This window comes from Silene latifolia, chromosome Y (genome assembly GCF_048544455.1).
Source record: "Silene latifolia isolate original U9 population chromosome Y, ASM4854445v1, whole genome shotgun sequence".
Taxonomy (NCBI): Eukaryota; Viridiplantae; Streptophyta; class Magnoliopsida; order Caryophyllales; family Caryophyllaceae; genus Silene; species Silene latifolia.
Genome location: NC_133538.1, coordinates 147202808 through 147226492, shown reverse-complemented (window position 1 = coordinate 147226492; position 23685 = coordinate 147202808). Strand labels below are relative to the sequence as shown.

The window sequence follows — 23685 nt, the reverse complement described above, 5'->3', positions numbered from 1 at the left end:
TATATACCCCATCTTACACAATTGCATGGGTTAATTTTTAAGTCAAAAATTGGTCCATCTTGGTGTCTCTTGGTTGGTTTTAATAGAGAGAAAAAGGAGACCATTTTTTCATCTTTTTCCTCTCTTAAAACATGATCAAAAGTTGATTCTAATCATCAATAAATTCACATATAATAATATACCTCAAATATTATTAGTAGTAATAATATTTGTAGTAATAAAAACAAGGTTTACTACTACTTTTATCTAGTTAGTAATTTTAGTAGTATTTTGGGATAGTCTTGGGTGCATCCTAAGGAGATCAGCTAGGTTGGTGATTTAGAGTTTGGAGGAACATCTTTTGAATTTTTAGCTCAAGAATTACAAAGGTATAAGACCTTTGTGGTGCCCTTATATTGCCATATTTCTCAATGTAAGGAAGTTTCTACCAATTAATTATTGCATGCATGTAGATTAGACCATTATATAAAATTAGTTAATAATTTTATTGTCATAATATGAGTCTAATATGGTCTAATAACTAACAAGTGGTATCAGAGCATTGTTACATACATGCATGTAGTCATAAGACGATTTTATGATTTTATGAGATAAATTAATAAAATTTAATATTTTGTTGTTGAAATTAGTTTTATCACAAAATATGGTCTTGCATGAAAATAATCTGGTCTTAAAATGATATGGATCGAAAATTTGATTTTTGTTATATTTAACCATTTTTTATGACTTAAAATGACATAAAATTGAGTAAAAATGCACTAAAACTAATTAAGAGTTAATTAACTTATGTTGAATTTTATTTTTACGCATATTTATTTAGAAATAACCATGCTTGTTCTATTTATGAAAAATAGAAATTTTAAATTAATGTGATTAATTTAGGAAGTTTATTGATTTTTATTTGATAAAAATTGGTAAATAATGGTTATTTAGAAATAAATAATGATTTAATTTTTTGGCTCGAAATTTTTGGTTTTTTAGCTTCTGGAAATTGTTCCAATATGTACAAAATTTTATTTTAAAGTCTTTTCAATTTTTATGATTCGATTTAGAATTAAATCGTAAAAATTGTGGTTTTATCGAGAAAATTGTAAAATTTTTATAAATAAATTTTAAAATCAAAGAATCTTTATAACATTAAAATTTATTTTTGGATAAATAGTTTTTTATTAAATGGAATTTTTTCCAGAATAATTGTGAATTATTATGTCTTTTTGATTATATATGTTTTAAACCCATATTATTACAAGATAATAGTGGGAATAATTGTTTTGATTTAAGACCAGATTAGTATGATAAGTAAATCTTAAAATTATTTTAAGAATTGATTATGAATTTTTTATGGTAAAAAAATTCGTCTAAGAAAGCTCAATTGATCGTTGTTGGTAAGTTAGACGATTTGGCATGACATTTTACATAATGCATTTTTATTATTCATATGGATGAATGGTTTTTAGTATTTTAATTATGTTATTTTTCCTAATATGGCCATAGGTAGAAGTTTGTATTTCCCGTAATGTAAGGCAATATCGACTTATTTTGGAATTAATTGCGATTTCGCATCGCCCAATTTGTAATTAATTAATCGTTTTCATTTTTATTTTATTAAAAATTGTATAATAGGAAATTGTTATGTAATTTAATTATTAGTAATTAAATGAAGCATCTAAAGACGGAGTTTTCATGAAGACGGTGAATTTCGGAAAGGCGTTCCGAAATCCTAAAGAAGGAGCCCAATTTTATGAAGACTCAAGGGACCAAGGAGCTGGTTTCCGAAGTGTAATAGTTTTCGTTAATTAGATTAACTAGGTGGCCATATTAGGATTTGTTTTATATTTATGCATTCATGCCAAATCGTCACTACATGTTTTATTTTGTTGTTATCGATTTAATTGTCTAACATTCACCAATTTCGTTCACTTAAAAGTGATAGACAATTAAATTGATAAGATCTCTCACCTTTAAATAAAAAATTGAGATTAGACTTACCAAATAATAGCACCTATGAATCCCTTCTTCATTAGAGGTAGTTTCGGATCACCGTGGTCCACTTTTTTTACGTTGGGTAAGTAGGGTAATAAAAGTTATTACATGTGAAAATTGGTTGGACTCAACAGGATTAATATGGGTTGAATCGGTCCATCGTGCCCATATTTATTATGGGGCTAAGAGATAGATTTTAAGAAAATCCGTCGACCAAGAGTTCTAATAGTAGAATCAGTCAAAGTTGTTGACTCACCAAAGTTATATAAATATGGCTTGAATCGGTCCACCGTGCCCGTGTTTATATAAAGATGGATCTTGGAATCATTTATATAATTCACTGGGAGATCATTATATAAATGGGAACTTGATAAAATAGTTTTACAAGTAAAATGATTAAACGATAAATGTTAATTTTCCTTTCATTTCCTCTTGTAGTAATCAAGATGGCTTATACTTGTCAAACCGCCACTATATCTAAAGATTCATGGCTTCGTTTTTTTATTGACAAATATGTTTTAAAAGCCGACGTTAGTAATTTTAAATATTGGGAAGAACAACTTCGATTAGCTGCCGTAGGTGATGGCAAATTACGCTACCTAGTCGATCCCTCTCCCCCTTCACCTAGTACTAGGGCCACTATCGCTGTAAGGGAGGCTTTTAATGAATATAAAAGAGAATCTGCCGCTGTAAAAAATGTTTTGATTTTTGCAATGGATCCTCCCTTACAAAGGCAATGCGTCAAATTCCACAATGCTCATGAGGTGTTCTCGAGGCTTTCTACCATGTTTTCTCAAGCCCCGAGGATAATCCAGTATGACACTGCAGTCCGTTTCTTTGAGGCTAACCTTAAAGATGGACAACCCGTGAGTTCACACGTACTTAAAATGATTGAGTAGGTGGAAACTCTAGATGGGTTGGGATACAAGATCCCTGATGAGCTTGTGGTAGACCGAGTACTCCACTCTCTCTCACATGTCAAAAGATTTACCCAATTTAGGGTAAATTATAATATGACAAATATGAAGAGAAGTCTACATGAGCTCCATTCTCTGCTTGTGCAAGCAGAGAAGCACATGGGATTGAGTGGCAGTACGAGGAGGGATGTACTTGCGATTAATGTGAAGGGGAAGAATAAGTTTAAGAGGAATGCAGGTAAGAAGCCCGTACAGGTTGAGGGCAAAGGTAAGGCTATTGTGAATAACACTACCAAGCCTAAACCTAAGAAGGGTAATCCTCTTAAAGACACTTGTAATTATTGTAATTACAAGGGAATTGGAGGCGTAATTGCTCAAAATACTTGGATGACATCAAAGATGGCATTGTGAGGCCAACATGTAATTTCTCAACCTAATCTTTTATGATAGACATAAATTACGCTTCAAATACAACTTGGGTATTAGATACTGGTTGTGGTTCTCACTTGTGTGATCACTTGCAGGGCCTACAAAGCGTAAGGAAGCTAAATAAGGGAGATGTTGATCTCCGAATGGGTAACGGGTCTAAAGTAGCCGCCGTTTCAGTAGGAACCTATGTACTTAATTTAGCTTCGGGTTTGCAATTGTTTCTAAATAATTGTTATTTTGTACCGATGTTGTCTAGAAATGTAATATCAGTATCTGTGTTAGACACAGAAGGTTTTGATTTTGTAATAAAAAACAAGTGTTGTACTTTTTCCCTTAGTGGGATTGTATATGGCCAAGCTATTTCAATCAATGGTGTTTATATTCTAGACAATTGCTGTGATGTTTATTATTTAGATAGTAAAAGAATTAAAAGAGGTGATCCTGATCTATCTTATTTATGGCACTGTCGATTAGGACATATCAACGAGAAGCGCATTAAAAGACTAGTGTCGACTGGTATAATTAAACCTTTTGATTTCGAATCATTTGGCATATGCGAATCTTGTCTTATTGGCAAGATGACTCGTGCACCTTTTCTAGGAAAAGGATCTCGAGCTAGTGAGTTATTGGGTTTAATACACACCGATGTATGTGGTCCAATGACTATCACTGCTAGAGGCAATTATGACTATTTCATTACTTTCACCGATGACATGAGTAGATATGGGTATGTCTACTTAATGAGGTATAAAAGTGAAGCTTTTGACAAGTTCAAAGAGTTTCAGAATGAAGTAGAAAACCAAATTAATAAAAAGATTAAAACATTACGATCAGATCGTGGTGGGGAATATTTAAGCAATGATTTTAAAGATCACCTTAAAGACTGTGGTATTATATCTCAGTTAACTCCTCCTGGCACACCACAGCTGAATGGTGTGGCTGAAAGGAGGAATCGAACTTTATTAGATATGGTCCGATCAATGATGAGTCAAACTGAGTTACCTAAGTCATTTTGGGGATTTGCCATTTTATCTGCTATACGCTCACTTAATCAAAGTTCCACTAAAGCAGATGACAAAACTCCATATGAGATATGGAAAGGGAAGGTCCCAAATTTGCGATACATGAAAGTATGGGGTTGTGATGATTATGCCAAGAGCAAGTCTGATGATAAGCTTGCACCTCATTCTGAAAAATGTATATTTGTAGGCTACCCTATGGAAAGTTGTGAATATTACTTCTACAATAGTAACGAGAACAAAGTGTTTGTGGCTCGTGAAGCTGTCTTTCTAGAAAAAGAGTTTATTTCTAGAAGAAAGAGTGGAAGAAAATTTGAACTTGATGAAGTTCAAGAGCCATAAACTGAAATGACAGTACAGGAAGATGTTCCTTCTACGACTGAATCGGTTCTTTATGAACCTAGGAGGTCAAGAAGGGTGAGTCACTAGCTTGATAGATACCTTGGTGTTATCGAGGAAGATGGTGACTATGAGGTTTTGCTTTTAGAAAGTGATGAACCTAAAACCTACAAAGCAGTTATTACTAGTTCTGACTCTAAGCTATGGCTCGAGGCCATGCAATCCGAATTCCATGTACGATAATCAGGTATGGGACCTGGTTGACTTACCTAAAGATGTTCGACCTCTTTAATGTAAGTGGATATTTAAGATTAAAATCGGCATGGATGGACATAAAGATGTCTACAAAGCTAGATTGGTGGCAAAAGATTTCACCCAAGTTCATGGTTTACACTATGATGAGACTTTTGCACCAGTTGCTATGCTTAGATTTGTTCGGATAATGTTAGCGATTGCTGCATTTCATGATTATGAGATATGGCAAATGCATGCTAAAACCGCCTTCCTGAACGGGTTTCTGGAAGAGGAAGTGTTTATGACACAACCTAAAGGTTTTGTGGATCCTAAAAATCCTAACAAAGTATGCAAACTTAAGAGATCCATTTATGGTCTTAAGCAAGCGTTTAGGAGTTGGAATCATCGTTTTGATCATGTTATTAAACATAATGGTTTTTCTCGACGTGTGGAGGAACCATGTTTATACATGAAGTTTAGTGGGAGTAGAGTTGTCTTCTTACTTTTATATGTGGACGACATATTACTCATTGGGAATGATGTAGATATGCTTCCTTCTGTCAAGAAGTGGTTAGGAAATCACTTCCAAATGAAAGATTTAGGAGAATCTCAGCGCATCTTGGGTATCCATATCTATAGGGATAGATCTAAAAGGATATTAGATTTGAGTCAAGAAGCCTATATCGATAAGATTCTTGACCGATTCAATATGAAAAACTCCAAGAGAGGTTTTCTACCTATAGGCAGTGCGATTACTTTGAGTAAGTCACAGTGTCCTACTGAGCCTAAGGATATTGAACGCATGAAATCGATTCCCTATGCTTCCGCTGTTGAATCGATCATGTATGCTATGATGGGTTCTCGTCCTGAAGTCTCGTATACTTTGAGTATGACGAGTCGTTATCAGAAAAATCCAGGTGAGAGTCACTGGATAGCCGTCAAGAATATTCTGAAGTACTTGAGAAGGACTAAGGATTCATTCTTAGTGTTTGTAGGAGAATCTGAATTACGTATAAGACGTTATACGGATGCCAGTTTCCAAACCGATAAGGATGATTTGAAATCCCAGACTGGTTTTGTCTTTTTGTTGAGCGGAGGGGCGGTTTGCTGGAGAAGTTTTAAGGAGTCTGTGACTGCTGATTATACAACGAAAGCTGAGTACATTGCTGCTTCTGAAGCTGCAAAGGAATTTGTTTGGATTAGGCAATTCTTAGAGGGACTGAAAGTAGTTACGACCGCCGAGGATCCTGTCACTTTATATTGTGATAACAGTAGGGCAATTTTTCAAGTAAAAGAGCCCAAGTCTAGTAACAAGTCTAGAAATGTACTTAAAAAATTTCATATAATTAGAGATGTAATTGAAAGGAAGGAAATCACAGTCTGTAAGGTTAGGACAGCTGACAACATCGCTGATCCTTTAACCAAGTCATTGTCTCAACCTAAACATGATAGTCATGTAGTTTCTATGGGATTGAGACGAATGTCAGACCTGTTGTAAATTCTGTGATATGTAATAGTTAAGATATTGTATTTATTATTTCGTATATGATAATTACATTTATCGTTGTATTCAGTTTTATATCTGAATTTAAATACTTTGTTTTATCCAAATAGGTTGTAGTGACAACGTCGAACCCTATTAAAGTGAACTGGATTAACATTGTATTTTTATCCCTAGTTACTTAATGAGGTGACGTCTTGGAGTGACTAGATTGTAAGGCGATAGATGACAATTTTGACTGTCATATGGTCATAGTGATGGCTGGTCGATTACATAGGCAGATTGTGAGACAATTTGTCCGACAGTGACCATTTATAGAGTCCTTTTGTTGCTGGGTCGTGGCGATGATTTCTGTTTATTCCTTCGAGTCAATTCTTTAGACTGGTGACTATTTGTCTGAGTTGGTGCGATTTTCCGGTGGTTTTGTTTTTTGTTCTAGGTTGCGCCGTAAAATGAAGCCAATGAGCATTTACTGGGTCATTGTGATCTGCATCGAACAAAGAAAATAGGTCAACAGGATTCTCCACCCATGTCATATTTTATCTCAAGCCCACTCGAGGAGAGGTGACTGGAAATGTGCCGTCACGCTCGGATGATATCTATAGTAGATTATCCGGTCATACAGTCATTCTCCTGATCGAGGAAACCACTTTATGATATGATCACGTGGAAGAACGACCTAGAAGACATCTTATATTGAGTGGGAGATATTATTGGACAAGAGAATCGGTAACGCACACTTGTGTCGGACAAGTGGGAGATTGTTGGAGTAGTGTCCTCCACAATAAGTGCGTTTATATATTAAATCTCGTAAATCGGTAATGATTGGCTGACTAGAGTTTGACATTATTGTCTTGTGACGGCGGTGATCAGCTTATCCCTTTAGGTCACACCTATAGGATGATGCCCAAATGGAAAAAATAATTATTTGTATGAGATACAAATTAATTAAATCCTTGTATTAATTGACTTTTAATAAGTCAAGTGAATGTATTATTTGATGACGAGTTACGAACTCGGGCCAAGGGAATTTATTATTTAACTATTCGACAATTAATTAATAAATGTTAATTAAAATTTAATAATTAATGGTTAATTAATTAAATTTATGCGATATGTGTATAACTTTTGAGGTAAAAGTAATTAGCTATTTAAATTTACAAGAGGTTGTAAAATTAGCTAATACGGGTTCATAAGATACATTTTTATTGATAAAATGGTCCAACTACTACATAATAGTTAAGTAGTCATTAGTTGTTAATTTGTATTATTTAAGTGTTAAATAATCAAATTAATATTTAATTATGTAAGATAATTAAATATAAGACTTATAAGCATTTGTGGGACAAATGTCGAAAATCAAAATAGACCAAATGATACATGTGGACTAGTTTTTTTTAGAGTATGTATTAAGACCACCACATGTCAATAATATTGACAAAATGCACATGAGATGTTCCTCATCTTACACAATTGCACGGGTTATTTTTTAAGTCAAAAATTAGTCCATTTGGTGTCTCTTGGTTGGTTTTAATATAGAGAAAAAGGAGACCATTTTCCCATCTTTTTCCTCTCTTAAAACTTGATCAAAAGTTGATTCTAATCATCAATAAATTCACATATAATAATATACCTCAAATATTATTAGTAATAATAATATTTGTAGTATTAAAAACAAGGTTTACTACTACTTTTATCTATTTATTAATTTTAGTAGTATTTTGGGATAGTCTTGGGTGCATCCTAAGGAGATCAACTAGGTTGGTGATTTAGAGTTTGGAGGATCATCCTTTGAATTTTTAGCTCAAGAACTGCAAAGGTAGGAGACCTTTGTGGTGCCCTTATACTGCCATATTTCTCAATATAAGGAAGTTTATACCAATTAATTATTACATGCATGTAGATTAGACCATTACATAAAATTAGTTAGTAATTTTATTGTCATAAGATGAGTCTAATATGGTTTAATAACTAACAAGATTTTCTTGGAGGTGAACTTAAGTGGATGACATGTTTTCTAACAATTTTTTTTTTCATGTTTTCTGCCTTTTTGTTCTCCTCCTATTTTTAAGTCTTGCGTTAGTAACTTTCTGTATCAATACTTTTGTTTGATCAAACTTTGTAATGCTGACTAGATTAGTATCTTGGTTGGATTTTATGTTGGATGAAATTTTAGTAGATAACATGTTTGGTAACACTTTTTACATGATGTTTGCTTATATGTTCTCCGTATTTTTGAATCCAGCTACACTGAGAGTTTGTTCAGCATTGTTTAGTAGAACTTTTTAGTGCTTGAATGTAAACCGTATGATCAATTGAATATGTCCTTGTGTACCCTTAATTTGAGTTTACTTTATTTTTGTGAGGCTAGTGACTATAGTTTGAATTCTACTTGCCGAAAAATTTAGAAGTTAACCAATGAAATTCATGTCTGTCATTTAAAGGATATGGCAATAGTATTGTGCTGATGGTACTTCAGAGTTTGAGGTTTACTGTCCTATAAAAGATTTTAATGTAATATTTGAGCCGGCTAAGCTATAATCGTACACCTGAGTTTGGTTAATTTAGCAGGTATGACATGTCATGATGTCCACCTCCTGATTTGATGATGAGAGTTCAGAGAAATTTGGCAACAAGTACTGGGAAAATAATGGGTTAAGTGACGTTACTTTTAGGGAACTCGCAGCCTAGCTAACTACTTGTATTATGTTTTACGTCTACTTGACCCTTATTGAATTATGGCTGATGATCTCTACATAAAATGCCTAAGTTGCTAGCTTCCCTACATAGTATTTATGGTACCTTAGTTGACGTTGAAATTTTATTTGTGGTTAATATTAAGTGTGGGGGAGTGAGTGTTTGAAGCTGAGACATCGATAAGCTGATATTTGAGGAAATATAAGGAGCTGCACATATATTTGTGAATTGAATTTTTGGAGCTGTACTTACTGGGTATAATTGATGGAAAAATAAAGAGTATAGTCTGAAGTTAGCGGTTGTTGCTGAGAGCTTGTGATCTTATTATTGGCTGAACTGGTTTAAAAGTGTGAGTTTTTGGAAAATGGACGGGTTGGCTGCTGAAAGATGACTGATCTTTGACGATATTATAATCGACTATGTCGAGCCACGACATAAACCAAGGCGCTTCTTGGGAAGCAACCCAAGCTTAATTATTTATTGCTTTCATGTATGTTTATTTTATATGCTTCCTTGGTTACCTAGTCGAGTCAGTTTAAGTGCCTCTCCGAGATTCGCTACCTTTGTAGGAGGATGTTAATAGGGTCGGTAGCACAAAAAAATTAAAAAATATAAAAATACAAAAAGAGATTTTACTACTATTTCTGCTGATTTTCTGGGTATTTTGCTTGCTTTCTGTTTCACTTGTCTTGGTCGATTGTTTCATTTTGCAGGAATCGGGATACATATAGCTGATTGGGTCTCCACTTGATTAAAGAAGGCACTGCTGCCTTGCTAGACGCCATGGACAAACGTCGATCAGTCCTACTTGGAGGCTGAAACGAACTAATGGGCACGCACCTTCCTTATCGGTCTGTACTTGCTGTACTGCCACTACTGAGAGCTTACTTGGTTGACCAGGACAGAACGTTACCATAACCTGGAGCATCCTGATATGGATGCTTCTTTTGAATCCGCTACGTTTTCTTTCCCTCTTATTTCTATTATATGCTAAATATTTTTAATCTCGTTGTCTATGCCGACATCAAGGACGATGTCGAGTTTACGTGTGGGGGAGAGGCAAGGCCTAAAACCTCGGTTTACCTAAAACTTTGCTAGAGTTTGTGGTTTTTGTGTGTTGAAATTGGTGTTGGCAGGTGGCCATTGGTCTTTTATGTGTTTTACAGGTTTTAAAAATGTTTGGATATGACCATTTTTAGGGGAGGTGCTGTCAAAATTTGGTCGGAAATTGGTACTTGACAAGCAAAAAAAATAAAATACCTTGTTTTTATTGGACTAACCAGACTAGGGAGTCCACAATGAGCTCTAATCTAATAACTTTTCAAAATAATAACTTAAAAATAATTTCACTAATATTAGTAGTACTAAAAAAAATGTTTTCAAGTCGTGTAGACATGAGTTTTTCCTCTATTTTGAACATGGATTGATTAATTAAGTGGCATACATATTTTAAGTCTCTTTTAAATTAGAATTATAAAGCACTTACTTTGGCTACCTTTATTATACTTTTTGTTGACTTTAGAGTGTGGGAGCGTAAGCCGGTCTTATTAACCAATTTACTTTCATAGGTGACTCCCGCTTTAAGTTCTTGACCTCAATTCTATTCGGTGCCCAAGTGATTAGACCCTTTGGGGAACCCAATCAATGTATTGGGAGAATGCCTAATGACTTGTCCGGATGGGCGGGATCCATTGTTTGAAAGCTCGTTACAAGGGACGCTGGATATATCCACGGGTACGAAAAGTGTATGGCGGAGATTCAAAAGAAAGAAAAAAAGAAAAAGAAAAAAAGAAAAAAAAAAACAGAAAGAAAACAGAAAAGCAGATGGACAAAAAAAAAAATGAAAAGACAGTGAATGAAAGAAAAATACGTGAATGATGTGGTGGTGGATGTGTGTTTTGGTGGTAAGTTAATTGAGGTATGACGGTTACATTTGAATGCTCGGGAGAATGATCCTCGTACTATGTACAAGAAAGTAAATCCCCTTCCCCTAGGACCTTAAATTGCCGAACCCCTCCTCTACGAATCAATACACTTGCACATGCGCACGAAGACAGTTGGACCGAGTGTATTGCTAATGCATTTATTTATCATTTTAATTTAGAAGCGGTTTAAAATATTTATGTTGGCTAATTAGTTGGTTGTATAGTTTGAAGTGGAGGGAAAATTTGATATATGTTACTTTCTAATCTAACGACAAATATGTTTTCCGTTGACGCACTAGCTTAAATAAAATGATTTCTAAAAATGTTTTAGTTTGTCGTCGACAAACTTGTTTGGTTATGTCTAAGATCTTCGAGGTTGATAATTTACTTATAGCTCATGTTTTGTCATTGTCGAGGGCGACAATAAGCTAAGCGTGGGGGAATTTGATAAGGCGATATTTATTCATATTTATACCCCTTATCTATATACTTTTATAGTCGTCTATCATATTATTTGAGCTATATAATATACTCTTCACATTTTACGAGTTTAATAATTAATAATATTATATTAGTGTTAAATGAATTAATTTACATCTAATTTGGATTAACAAGTGCCAGGTCGATGCATTTCAGGACCATGCAAATTATGGGAACAAGAAGCAAAAGTGAGCGTTGTGCATTTAAGTGGATCAAGTGAAACGATGGGCCAAGCAAATCAGCCCAACAAAGTGGACCAAGAGCTCACGTGAAGTGGAAGTTACAAAGCTAGAAGTCAACAATTAACAAAAAGAAGAAAAAAAAGGAAGAGTAGCGCACAGAAGGAAGAGTAGCAGCGAAGAGCACAGAATATGGAAACCGGACTCCGTTTTGGATTCCAAATTTTGATCTCTTCCCATATTTTGCCTACAAAATCTATCTTATATCCTTCTGAAAATCTATCTCGAATCTCTCCAAATACCGACCTTGCTCATGTATAAATACCTGATTCCATTACCCTAATTGAGGGAAGCAATTTACCCATATACTTTATAGATATTGAGCGAAACTGAGTGACGATTTGAGACCTAATTGGGTCGTGAGAGCAGTAGGAGACATTACTCGGGCGGAGTCTTAGCAGACGGTCGAGTAAGGGCGAATTTGAGGTGGTTCCTGAGGTGCGACATCCGAAGTTCCGACTATAAGTTCCGGGCATAAATTAGGTTCTCTCTACCTCTCTTGTATTCAATTTATGGTTTGTTTTCGTTGATTAATTTTAGTAATGGAAACCATTGGTGGTTTAATTGTTAATCTTTCAGTAATTTGTATCCAAGGCTTTACTCATTCTCGATTGACAGTTGCAATTTTCAGTGGTAATTTGTTATCTTATTATGATTGAAATTGTATGCTTTCGCTACTTATGTAATTGAGGCTTAGTTCGAGGTACATAATACGAGTAGCAACTACCTTTAATTGATATCTGCGAATTGGGGTTAGTTTAAGTTAGGAGTAAAATTTGGTCAGTTAATCTTTAGATAGTGACGACACTAAAGGATTAATTAGATTAATGATATCTTCTTGGTTCGACAATGCTTCTAATCCGGTATTTAGTAGGGTGCGACAAACTTACATCGGTCGGTTAGTTAAGAATCGGTCTAGGCTTAGTTCAGGTCGGTTCTAATCTAAGAGAGGATAGGGAGTTATTGTTATCTTTAATTCCGCAGTTAATCTATTAATGATATGGAGATTTGACGTAAACAATAACCGGTTGACAAACTAAAATTACCAGTAGAATATGTGCTTGATGGGGTATTTAACTTCGCGTCTAGCTTTAGTATTCGTCCTGTTAGTTTAGTTCAAAACTACAAACAAACTCCCCCCTAATCGTAAATATGTTAATAGCATGTGAATATGTAAGTTAGTTTGTAAATATTACTCCATAGTTAATTAGTTTGTTGGAGTGTCCCCGACAATAACGCGATCACATTGTTGATCATTTTCAGATGGCATATTTAAATCTCATATTAAGAATACATGAGGGAAAGTAATATTTCTTAGTCAACTGGTCCACACATATCGGTAATGATTGGCTGACTAGAGTTTGACATTACTTTATCGCATTTGGCAGTGGTGACCAGTTGATCCCCTAAGGTCATACCTATAGGGTAATGCTCTTAATTGATTATTTAATTAATCGTATGACTATACGGGTTAATTAAATTCCTTAAAATTGACGAGTGATTTTGTGAGTAAAATTACGTGTCTTATTGTAATTTGATTAAATAAGATTCGGTCTAAGTAATCGAATTGTTTTATTACTTAGATTAATTTATTTTTTATGAAATAATTAAAAATAGAATGAATAATTTATTATAAATACAAGTTGTTATAGTTTATAATTATATGACCCATTTTTGTACAAGTAATTATGAATTACTAATTATTTTTGTATGTGACATATTTAATTATATGATGATTTTTAATATGTTAAAAATACATTATAATGTAACATGTCAAGTAACATGTCACATATGTCACAATTGACATATGACAAAAATAAAATGGACCTCCCTTTTATGGGTAATAACCGGTTTTATGGAGGGAGTATTAGGTTTGTGTTGTCTAATTTATTTATTCAAAAGAAACACAATGATGATCTATTTCATAGCCATGCAAACCTATTTTTCTTGGGAAGAAAATAAGCTCATGCATTGGCTCCTCTCCTCCCATGCTACCTGGTTTCCCAAAGAGAAAAAGAAGAGTTTTTTCTCTTACATTTTTTTTATTCACTCTATAAGTTGTAAAACGATACATGATATATTTTTACTAGTGGTTCCTTTTACTCTACATTTTTTGAGAGAACAAGAGAGCTCATAAAATCCTCCTCTTGACCGAAATTTTCAAGAGCAAAATACAAATTATTTTGTGTCTATTTTAAGGTAGTTTTTATTAATACTAGTCGCATATTAATTTAAACTATTAAGGGTATTATCTTGGTACAATCATTAGGGAGAGATTCTACACTTGAATCTTGTTCACCCATAAGGAAAGCTCAAGAACTAGCTAAGGTAGGTGACCTTACTAGTGCCCATATATCCGAAATATCATATGTAAGGAACCGATTTTCTCCTTACTCTTGTATTTGTTTTGCATGCATAAGATCTTGAATTAATTTTATGACTAAATTAATTATTCACATTTTCAATATGAAAACAAATGAGATTAATGAATCCCAATAAGTGGAATCAGAGCACAAGGTTGTTGCATGCAAAATCAGGTTTGTTTTTCCGAGTTAATTAGTTAACAAATAAAACTTGTTATTTAGGATTTATGAAGATAAATCATGAAATAATTATTGCATTTTAAACGTTTCTGGTCCTAAATGGATTTTAGGTCATATGGGATGATTTATGGATTTTATTGCTCATTATATATATTATTGGCATTAAAATGTGATTTTTATGAGAAAAATGTCAATTTTGGACGAAAAATAATTAAACTTCGAATTTTCAGTGATTTTTGGATATTATTTCAGAAATATAATCTACTAGTTGCATATTAAATTTAGTGTAAAATAAAGTCATTTTGCATAAAATATGAATTTTATAAGTTAAAGTTGCAATTAAAAGGGTTATTAGGTTAATATGAGTTAAATTTCGAATCTGGTCATGAAAATTTAATATGTTATCACATGCATTTTTTACTCAGTGTGTGTAAAAATCTTAGACGGATTGAACTCCTTATGCATGATTTATGAATTATTGAGTAAAAATTCAATAAATAGTGACTTAAATTAGCCTATAATGCTAAAACATATTTCATGACTTAAGAAAAACATCCAATGTTGCTTATTTATCTCACTTTTCATATCTAAAAGTGAAAAGTTGATTAAATTATTTTTTTCTTATGCTTTAATGATTTTATTTGTTAATTTCGATAAACCGCAACGATGTTTTTCTCGAAAGATTTTCGAAATTTTTAACCTAAGTTTTGAACATTATGAATGTCATGGAATTATTCCAGAATGTTCAAGAGTTTAAATTTTAAATTTTGAAATTATTTGAAATTATTTTAATTTAATTTGGAGTTTTTATATATGTTGAGTCCAAATGAACAATATTAGAAATTCAAGTTGAATTATTGTCGAAATTTTTGTGAAGACTAAATTTTGAGTAATAAAAGGTTAGGGTAATTAACTTGAACATAAATGTGATTTATGAAATGTTTCATGATTTTAATAGTTAATAATCATACAAATCCATAAAACCGAGAAAAATATACGATATTAGCTCTTTAAAGGCGATTTGGCATAAAATTAAGCATGTTCATGCATATTTTAATGCTGAATTTTATTTATGATTGTCATATTTTTGATTTATATACTTTTTGAATTATGTAAGTTTACTTAGTATGACCTTAGTTTTTAATTGGTATTACCCGGAATGTATGGGAATATCGATTTGGTTGTAATTATTGTGATCTCGTATCACCGTTTTGTAATTTAATAGATTTAATTTTTATTACAAATGTATAATAGGAAGTTATGTAATTTTTAATTATTACTTGTAATTCCGGAGATCCTTGAAGACGGTGCCATTAGGAAAGGCGTTACGACAAGACGGTGTTGTCTTGGAATGCGTGCCAAGTGAATTACAATTACAGGCCATATTTCATGATGGCTTATAAACATGCATTTTAAATCGTGTTTATCGACCGTGTCAATTACAATTATCGTAGTTCACCGCTTTAGTTCACTTAAAACATGATAGATAATAAATTGACATGACCTCTTGCTAAAATAAACAATTGAGACTTAGCCTTAACAAAAAGTAGAAACCATGAAAACCTATTTCATGAGGGAGTGCACTTGGCCCTACCGGAGTACAAACCTTGTTACGTAGGGGAAGTGGGTGATAAATGTCTACCCACCAAATTTATAAAGATCAGGGTTGTATTCGGCTTTACCGATGCCCAAGTTGATGTAAATTTGGATCATGGACACATTTATTCGAAACTTGGGTTGAACTCAACGAAAGTATTCTCGACGGTTGCCGGATGTGTTTCGGGCTAAAGATAAATATTAATGTAATTTTATCGACCAAGAGTTCTAAAAGTAGAATCGATTAAAGAGTTAATCCACCGAGTTATATTGATGAGGGTTGTATTCGGCTTTACCGATGCCCAAGTTAATATGAATTTGGATCTTGGAATCATTTATCATAGTTGGGTAGAGGTCACTATGTAAATGCTTTACTTGTTATTTACAAGTATTAATAAAACGATGAATGTTAAGTTTTCCACTATTCCGTTATCATATTGTTCGATTTCTTTACCACAATTCATATACGATATCATTTCGATTTTTGATTCAAATCTCCATTAAAACATCGTAACTAAAGACAAATATGAATTTGCTTCTAAAACCTCATATGAACCATTGCTAAAGATCTTTTTGTGAAAAGTGTAGATAGAAGTTATTCATTATCAAAAAGGCTTTTGATTATTGACTAACATGTCTAATTACAATGGATAGTTATTCATATACTTAGTTGAATTAAGTACTTTGAAACGTTAAATTGTTTTGGTAACTAGATTTGTTGGAAATCAAAATTGACCAAAATACCGCAAGCACTTCAATGAAAGTTTTAAGACTAAACAAACGAATGAAGAGCAATCTTCATGAATTTCAATTTTGCTTCTCTTAGCAAAGATTCATTGAAATGAGTGGGAGCATTCTCTTAATCGTTAAGAAAGGACGAGGTTCAAAGAAGTAAAATTAGAATGGAATTGATACAAGGTAATGTTAAAAGTAAAGTTATTGAGAATAACGATACTAAGCCTATCAATCCCGACCGATAAAGTTTCCATTGTCTTAATTGTTGGACGCTAGAAAGGAAACTACCCCAAATTATTAAAGAATCAACAAGTTAGTTGTGGGACATCTAATGGGACCTTCTTCTTTAAATGTTTATTTGATTGACATAAATTTTGCTAGTACTACTTCGTTAATATTAGAAACCGATGGTGGTTTTCATTATTGTATTTGATACATAGGATGATTAGAATATGACGACGAGCAACAATGATGTTGAGAGATAGAGTAATTGTATACTCAATCTAGTTTTTGGGTTTATAGTTGTACTTAATTGTGACTATTAAGTGCATAAACTCAAAATAAGAATATAAACTTGTTATGATACAAAAGAGGTTTCAATTTTGTGACCCTATACACCATGATTTAATGTATGGCTAGCCCATTATCAAGTTGATTATATTCTAAACCAAACTAGAATGATATATCATGAAGATGATGCAAGACTCAAATTGGTAACCCAAGATTAAACCTTAGATTCTGGAATGATGAACGCAAAGAGTTATCGAGTACTCTTGAAACCTTTAGATATTATGGTATATGCGTATCTTGTATTCAAAGCAAGATGTTTCGTGACTTTTGGTTGAAAAGGAGATCGAAGTTGTAAATCATTGATCCAAAATAGGTTGATCATTTTCTTTTACCAACGATTTAGGTTGACACTAATGTGTTCACTTAATAAGGTAAATAGAGAAATCTTTGAAGAAGTTCAAAGAGTTCCAAGAATCATGATTTAGTCGTGATGGGACTATCAAAGTGAAGACTTTGATATAAGCCAAAGGAAATGTGATATAGTATCACAAGTTAATCTCTCTTAGCACGCATTATGGGATAATGTGTGGTTGGATAAATAAATCAAACACTATTCGATATGGTTTAAAGTTTAATCAAGTTACTTTGAGTTACTTGATCCTTTTGGGGATTTTATCATTTTGTCTAAATTATTTTTCTACTAAATCTAAAACGAATCATATGAGATATGAAATGGTAGGGTACCATGCTTGTAAGTTTTCACAAGAAACAAATGCTCATTTTTCCTTACAATAATCAAGAGTATAACGGGTTTGTGGCTCGTGAAGCTGTCTTTCTAGAATACAAGTTTATTTCTAGAAGACAGAGTGGGAGAAATTATTTAAGAGCCAGAGCCACAAAAGAACTGTGTCAACAATTGTATGTCTCAAGAGCCAGAGCCATGAAAATCCAAAATAAATTCCAAGTGAATTGTTAGATATCAAAGCTTGATTGGTGGCAAAGGGTTTTGTACTAGTTGAAATGCTTAAGTCTATTTGGATCTTTTTAGGGATTGTGTTTCATTATGATGATATATATATAGCGAGTGAATCTAAAACCCACTTCTTCAATTAGAAGGAATGTATTCAATACATGTCTTGAGTTTTGTAGATTCTTGCCATCCTAAGTTAATGTGAAACTTAAGACCTTCATTATGATGATATACATATAGCGAGTGAATCTAAAACCCACTTCTTCAATTAGAAGGAATGTATTCAATACATGTCTTGAGTTTTGTAGGTTCTTGCCATCCTAAGTTAATGTTAGAGTTAAGAGAGGGTCTTAAGTAGCACATCAATGAGTTGGAATCAATGTTTTGATCATGTTATAAAACTTTTCTCGATAGGTCGAGAAGTAGTGTTTATACATAGAGTTTAGTGGGAGTTACGGTAATTTTTAATTAGTCTTATATGTGGATGACATATTGATCATTGGGAATGATTTAAGACTTGGAGTAATGTAATACATCTTTAATATCCGGATTTATGGAGATAAATCTACATAATATTAGCGTCAAATAAGAAGTCTTATGTTGATAAGATTCATGATTAGTTCAATCGAGTTGAACATATTTGATTGATTCCATTTGCTTCCGCTGCCGGATCAATTAAATGAGTAATGATGTACAACACTTCATATACTTTGAGTATGATGAATTGTTTCAAAATCGAATTTAAGTAATACTTACCAAGTAGCCATATAGATTATTCTTAAGTGCTTAAGGAAGCATTAAGGATGGAAAGTTAAGTGTTTTTGATGCAATTAACTAATTTGTGTAAGGGTGTTACACGAATGACAATTGAGATTGTGAAAGGTTTCAGACAAAACCATATTCAAAACACGTGAAGATGGTTAAGGAACCATTGTGGCTATGTTATTTAAGAAATAGATTTGCTAGAATCGTTCTAGGCAATAAAGAACAATGAGAGATATTTACAACGAAAATTGAGTACACTTGCAATCATGAGATGTGCAAGAGGATGGATCGCGCACACTGTGAAAACAGTGGGAGCTATTCTAAGGCTAGAGAGCTTATGTCTAGATTGGATCTAGACACGTACTCAGAAAGTTTTATAATGCAAATGTATACATTACAGAGGAAAACGAGAATGTAGTAAGGTTGAGTAAGGTACAAGAAGTTGATAAAACCTACTAACCAAAGCCTTCTCATGGGCTTAACATGATGACTCATGTCATATGTCATTTCAATTGCATTGATATGAACAACTACATATAAGATGAAAATGGATTATAAAAATATGAAGTAGTAATCAGGTATTGACTATTCCTATATGATAATCACATTTGTCGTTCGAGTTTTTAAATCTAAAAACTCCTTTTATACCTTGTTACATCCAAACGGGTTGTAGAGACAATATTGAACCCCGTTAAAGTGAACCCGTATTAACATGGTATTTGCCCATAGTCACTTGTATGGGGTGACATCTCAAAGTGACTAGAGTGTGATGCGATTAATGGCAAGTTCAAGTGTCATAGAGTCATGTGAGATGACTAGTCGATCACATAGGCAGCCTGTTAGGAACACTTTGTCGGGCCTTATGACCGCTTATAGAGTTCTGGAAAATTTATATACCCTGGTCGTGGCGAGAGCTACTATAGTATTATAATGAGTCGATTCTTTTGACTAAAGACTGTTCCCCTAAGGTGGCACAGTTTCAGATTAACTTTGTTTTGTGTTACTACGACCTTCGTAAATGGGGTCAGATGGGCATATTTTGGGTTATGATGGATGTGGCTAGTTGAAGGGAATAATGCGATAGGAATTATCCACCCCCTTGTCAGGGTTAAAACAATATCTCAGGTCCACTCGAGGAGTAATGAAATGGAAATGCGTGGCCACGCTCGGAAGGTATCTATGGTAGATAATTCCGGTCAATCAGTTATTCTCCAGATCGAGGAAACCACTCTCGATATGATCACTTGCAAGTACGACCTGAGATACACCTTGCATTGAGTGGGAGATAGTAATAGGACAAGAGAATTGGTGACGCACACTTGTCGAGGACAAGTGGGAGATTGTTGGAATATGTGTCCTCCAACAATAATGCGATCACAACTGTCGATCATGATGATCACAGGTTTAAATCTCATTTTAAGAATACATGTGGGATGTAATATTTTACAGTCAACTGGTCCACACATATCGGTAATGATTGGCTGACTAGAGTTTGACATTACTGTCGTGCGACGATGGTGATCAGTTGATCCCCTTAGATCATACCTATAGGGAAATACTCTTAATTGATTATTTACTTAATCGTATGCCGATACGAGTTAATTAAATTGCTTAAAATTGACGGATAATTTTGTGAGTAAAGTTAACGTGTCTTATTGTAATTTGATTAAATGAGATACGGTCTAAGTAATCAAATTGTTTTATTACTTAGATAAGATTATTGTTTACGAAACAATTGAAATTGAAATTGAATGAATAATTTATTATAAATACATGGCGTTGTAATTTATAATTTGATAAACCCTTTTGGTACAAGTAATTACGAATGACTAGTCGACTTTGTATATGACATATTTTATGAGTATGTTGATTTTTAATATGTTAAAAATACATTACAATTTCACATCTCAAGTAACATGTCACATATGTCACAATTGACAAATGACAAAATAAAATTGACTACCCATTTTATCTCAAGTGTACCGAAATATTGGAGGGATTAAGGTTTATATTGTGTTTTTACTTTTAATTGGAAACATGATGATTAAAGCCTAATGTCTAGCATTGCATGCCTAGTCTTATCTTGAGAAGAACAAGACCATGCACTGGCTCTCCAATAAGACCCCTCCCACCGGTTTTCTATGTAGAGAAAAACAAAAATGGTTTCCTCTAATTTTTATTCACTACTTCATCTAACATTTTTCTAGTGTAAGAAAAATATTCTCTCTACAATATGAATCATTTTAGAGAAAGAAAAACCTCACAAAAAGCTCCTCTCTTGACCGAAATATTCAAGAGGAAATACAAAATATTTTTGTGTCAATTTTATAGTAAGACTTGTATTATTTCTAGTACAAAATAATATTAGTTATTAAGACGTTTCTTTGGGTATATAATTTCGGAAGAGGTTCTAATTTGGACCTTTTCTTCATCCATTTTAAGGAAAGCTCAAGAGCTAACAAATAGGTGAATTTGTTGGTGCCCATTAATCCGAATCATATAGTAAGATTGATGATTTATTCTCTTATCTTATTTATGTTTGCATGCATAAGATCTAAAATTTATTTTATGACTAAATAAATTTGAACATATATGAATATGTAAATTAGTGAGATTAATGAATTTCTAACAGGTTCTCACCTTTGTAATCATTTACAGGGGCTAAGAAATGTGGAAAAACTGAGCAAGGGTGATGTTGATCTCCGTCTTGGGAATGGAGCTAGGGTAGCGGCTACATCCAAGAGAACTTATGTGCTTGTTTTAGCAAATGGATTTGAGTTGTATTTGCATAATTGTTTTTATGTACCTTCTCTTTCTAAGAACATTATTTCAATTGCTATGTTAGACATAGAGGGTTTTAATTTTGCCATTAAAAACAATTGTTGTATTATTCTAGAAATGACTTGGTCATAGGCCGAGGCTCTTCTATTAATAACATTTATGTTCTAGAAACTTCTAATCCCATTAAAGACATCTATAATATACAATCAAAGAAACTCAAATCAAGTGATCCAAATGAATCATACATATATTTAGCATTGTCGATTGGGTCATATCAACGAGAATCGCATCAAAAGATTAGTTTCCACTAATGTTATTAAACCATTTGATTTTCAATCATATGGTATATGCGAATCTTGCCTCCTAGGAAAAATGACTCGTAATCCTTTTAGTGGTAAAGGGACTCGAGCTAGTGAACTATTGGGACTTATACATACCGATGTATGTGGACCAATGACTATCCCCGCTAAGGGAAATTAGGATTACTTCATAACCTTCACCGATGATTTAAGTAGATATGGGTATATCTACTTAATGAAGTATAAGAGTGAAGCTAGAAATTTAAAGAATTTCAAAATGAAGTAGAAAACCAATTGAACAAAAGGATAAAGGCACTACGATCCGATCGTGGTGGAGAGTATCTTAGTAATGAATTTGATTCACAGTTTAAAGGTTGTGGTATCATGTCACAACTCACTCCACCCAATACACCACAACTTAATGGTGTTGTCGAAAGGAGAAATCGAACCCTACTAGATATGGTTCGATCCATGATGAGTCAAACCGAGTTACCCGACTTGTTTTGGGGATTTTCAATCCAAACCGCAATCAAATCATTGAATAATAGTCCAACAAAGGCAACCGAAAAGACTCCATATGAGATGTGGAAAGGAAGGGTTCCTAATATATCCTAATTAATGGCGCGAATTTTACTAAACTTAATTAAAACGGTTATGTGTTGATAATCGTTGTTAGAGGTTTTAACAACGGGTCAAACTTTCACAACCGTTGTTAATATAGTAACTAATAACAATATTTTACTCTGTAATACATTATAACCGTTGTTAATAATTTGTCGCAAAATTAGTGAAAAGTAATTACAACGGTTATATTAGAACCCGTTGTTAATACTTTTTAACAACGGTTTTGTAAGGACCCGTTGTTAATATATTCTCTAATGACAACGGGTTTTTGTGTAAAAACCGTTGTCAATACTTTCCATAATATAAACCACACAAACACAGCAGATCAGCTACAGCCACAAACACAAACACAAACACAAACCTAACACAAACACAAACATCACAAACACAAACACACACTTTCCCATCGTCTCTTTCTCTCTTTCTCATCGTCGCTTTATCATCTCCGTCACTGTTGTTGTCGTCATCTCTTATTTTCTCTAATTATCAGGTATCGCTTTAATTTATATGCATGGTTTTAGGTTTTGTCATCATCTCAGTCATTATTTTCTTTCTCTAATTATTTCATTTGCATGTGTTTTTATCGATCATTAATGTTCTTTCTCTAAGTATTATTCGCTTAATTAGTGAATGGTTACTGTTGTTTTTCTGCGTTTATTAGCTTGTAAAACAAATTAAATAAAATAAAACAAAAGAAGAAGATGATGGAGACAGAGGAATGCATAATAAACTTAATTAATTAATACATAAATAAATAAAAAATGAATTACATTGCTAAAAATGCAATTCTTAGATATGCATAGAGAGTCTTATTGTCTTCTATGATATCCATCCTCTCCTCCTTTGCTATTTGGAGGTTTCGTTCTGCAGTTGCTATATCGTCATATAGCTGCAACATCTTCTGCTCTGTCAAGCGATTTTTTTTTGCGTCCTTGAGTGCGGTCCGAGCGTCCTCAAGGTAGCTCCTGTACCTGCCCTCGATGTCCAGCAACCGACGGATGAAACTCTTGTTGTACTCGGTCATAATGCATGTATTACGGATGGTATCATTCATTGTTGAAGGAAGTGTTGAAGGAAGTTTGGAGTTTGTTTTAAAGAT

General features: G+C 33.3%; 1 long non-coding RNA gene across 1 annotated transcript; it reads left to right on the top strand.

Moving 5' to 3' along the window:
* The first annotated feature begins 7883 nt into the window (after positions 1-7883).
* Positions 7884-12407, top strand: LOC141634421 (uncharacterized). Its single transcript, XR_012539142.1, has 2 exons — positions 7884-8241; positions 9833-12407. It is a non-coding gene; the product is annotated as an uncharacterized LOC141634421 (long non-coding RNA).
* The last annotated feature ends 11278 nt before the right edge of the window (positions 12408-23685 follow it).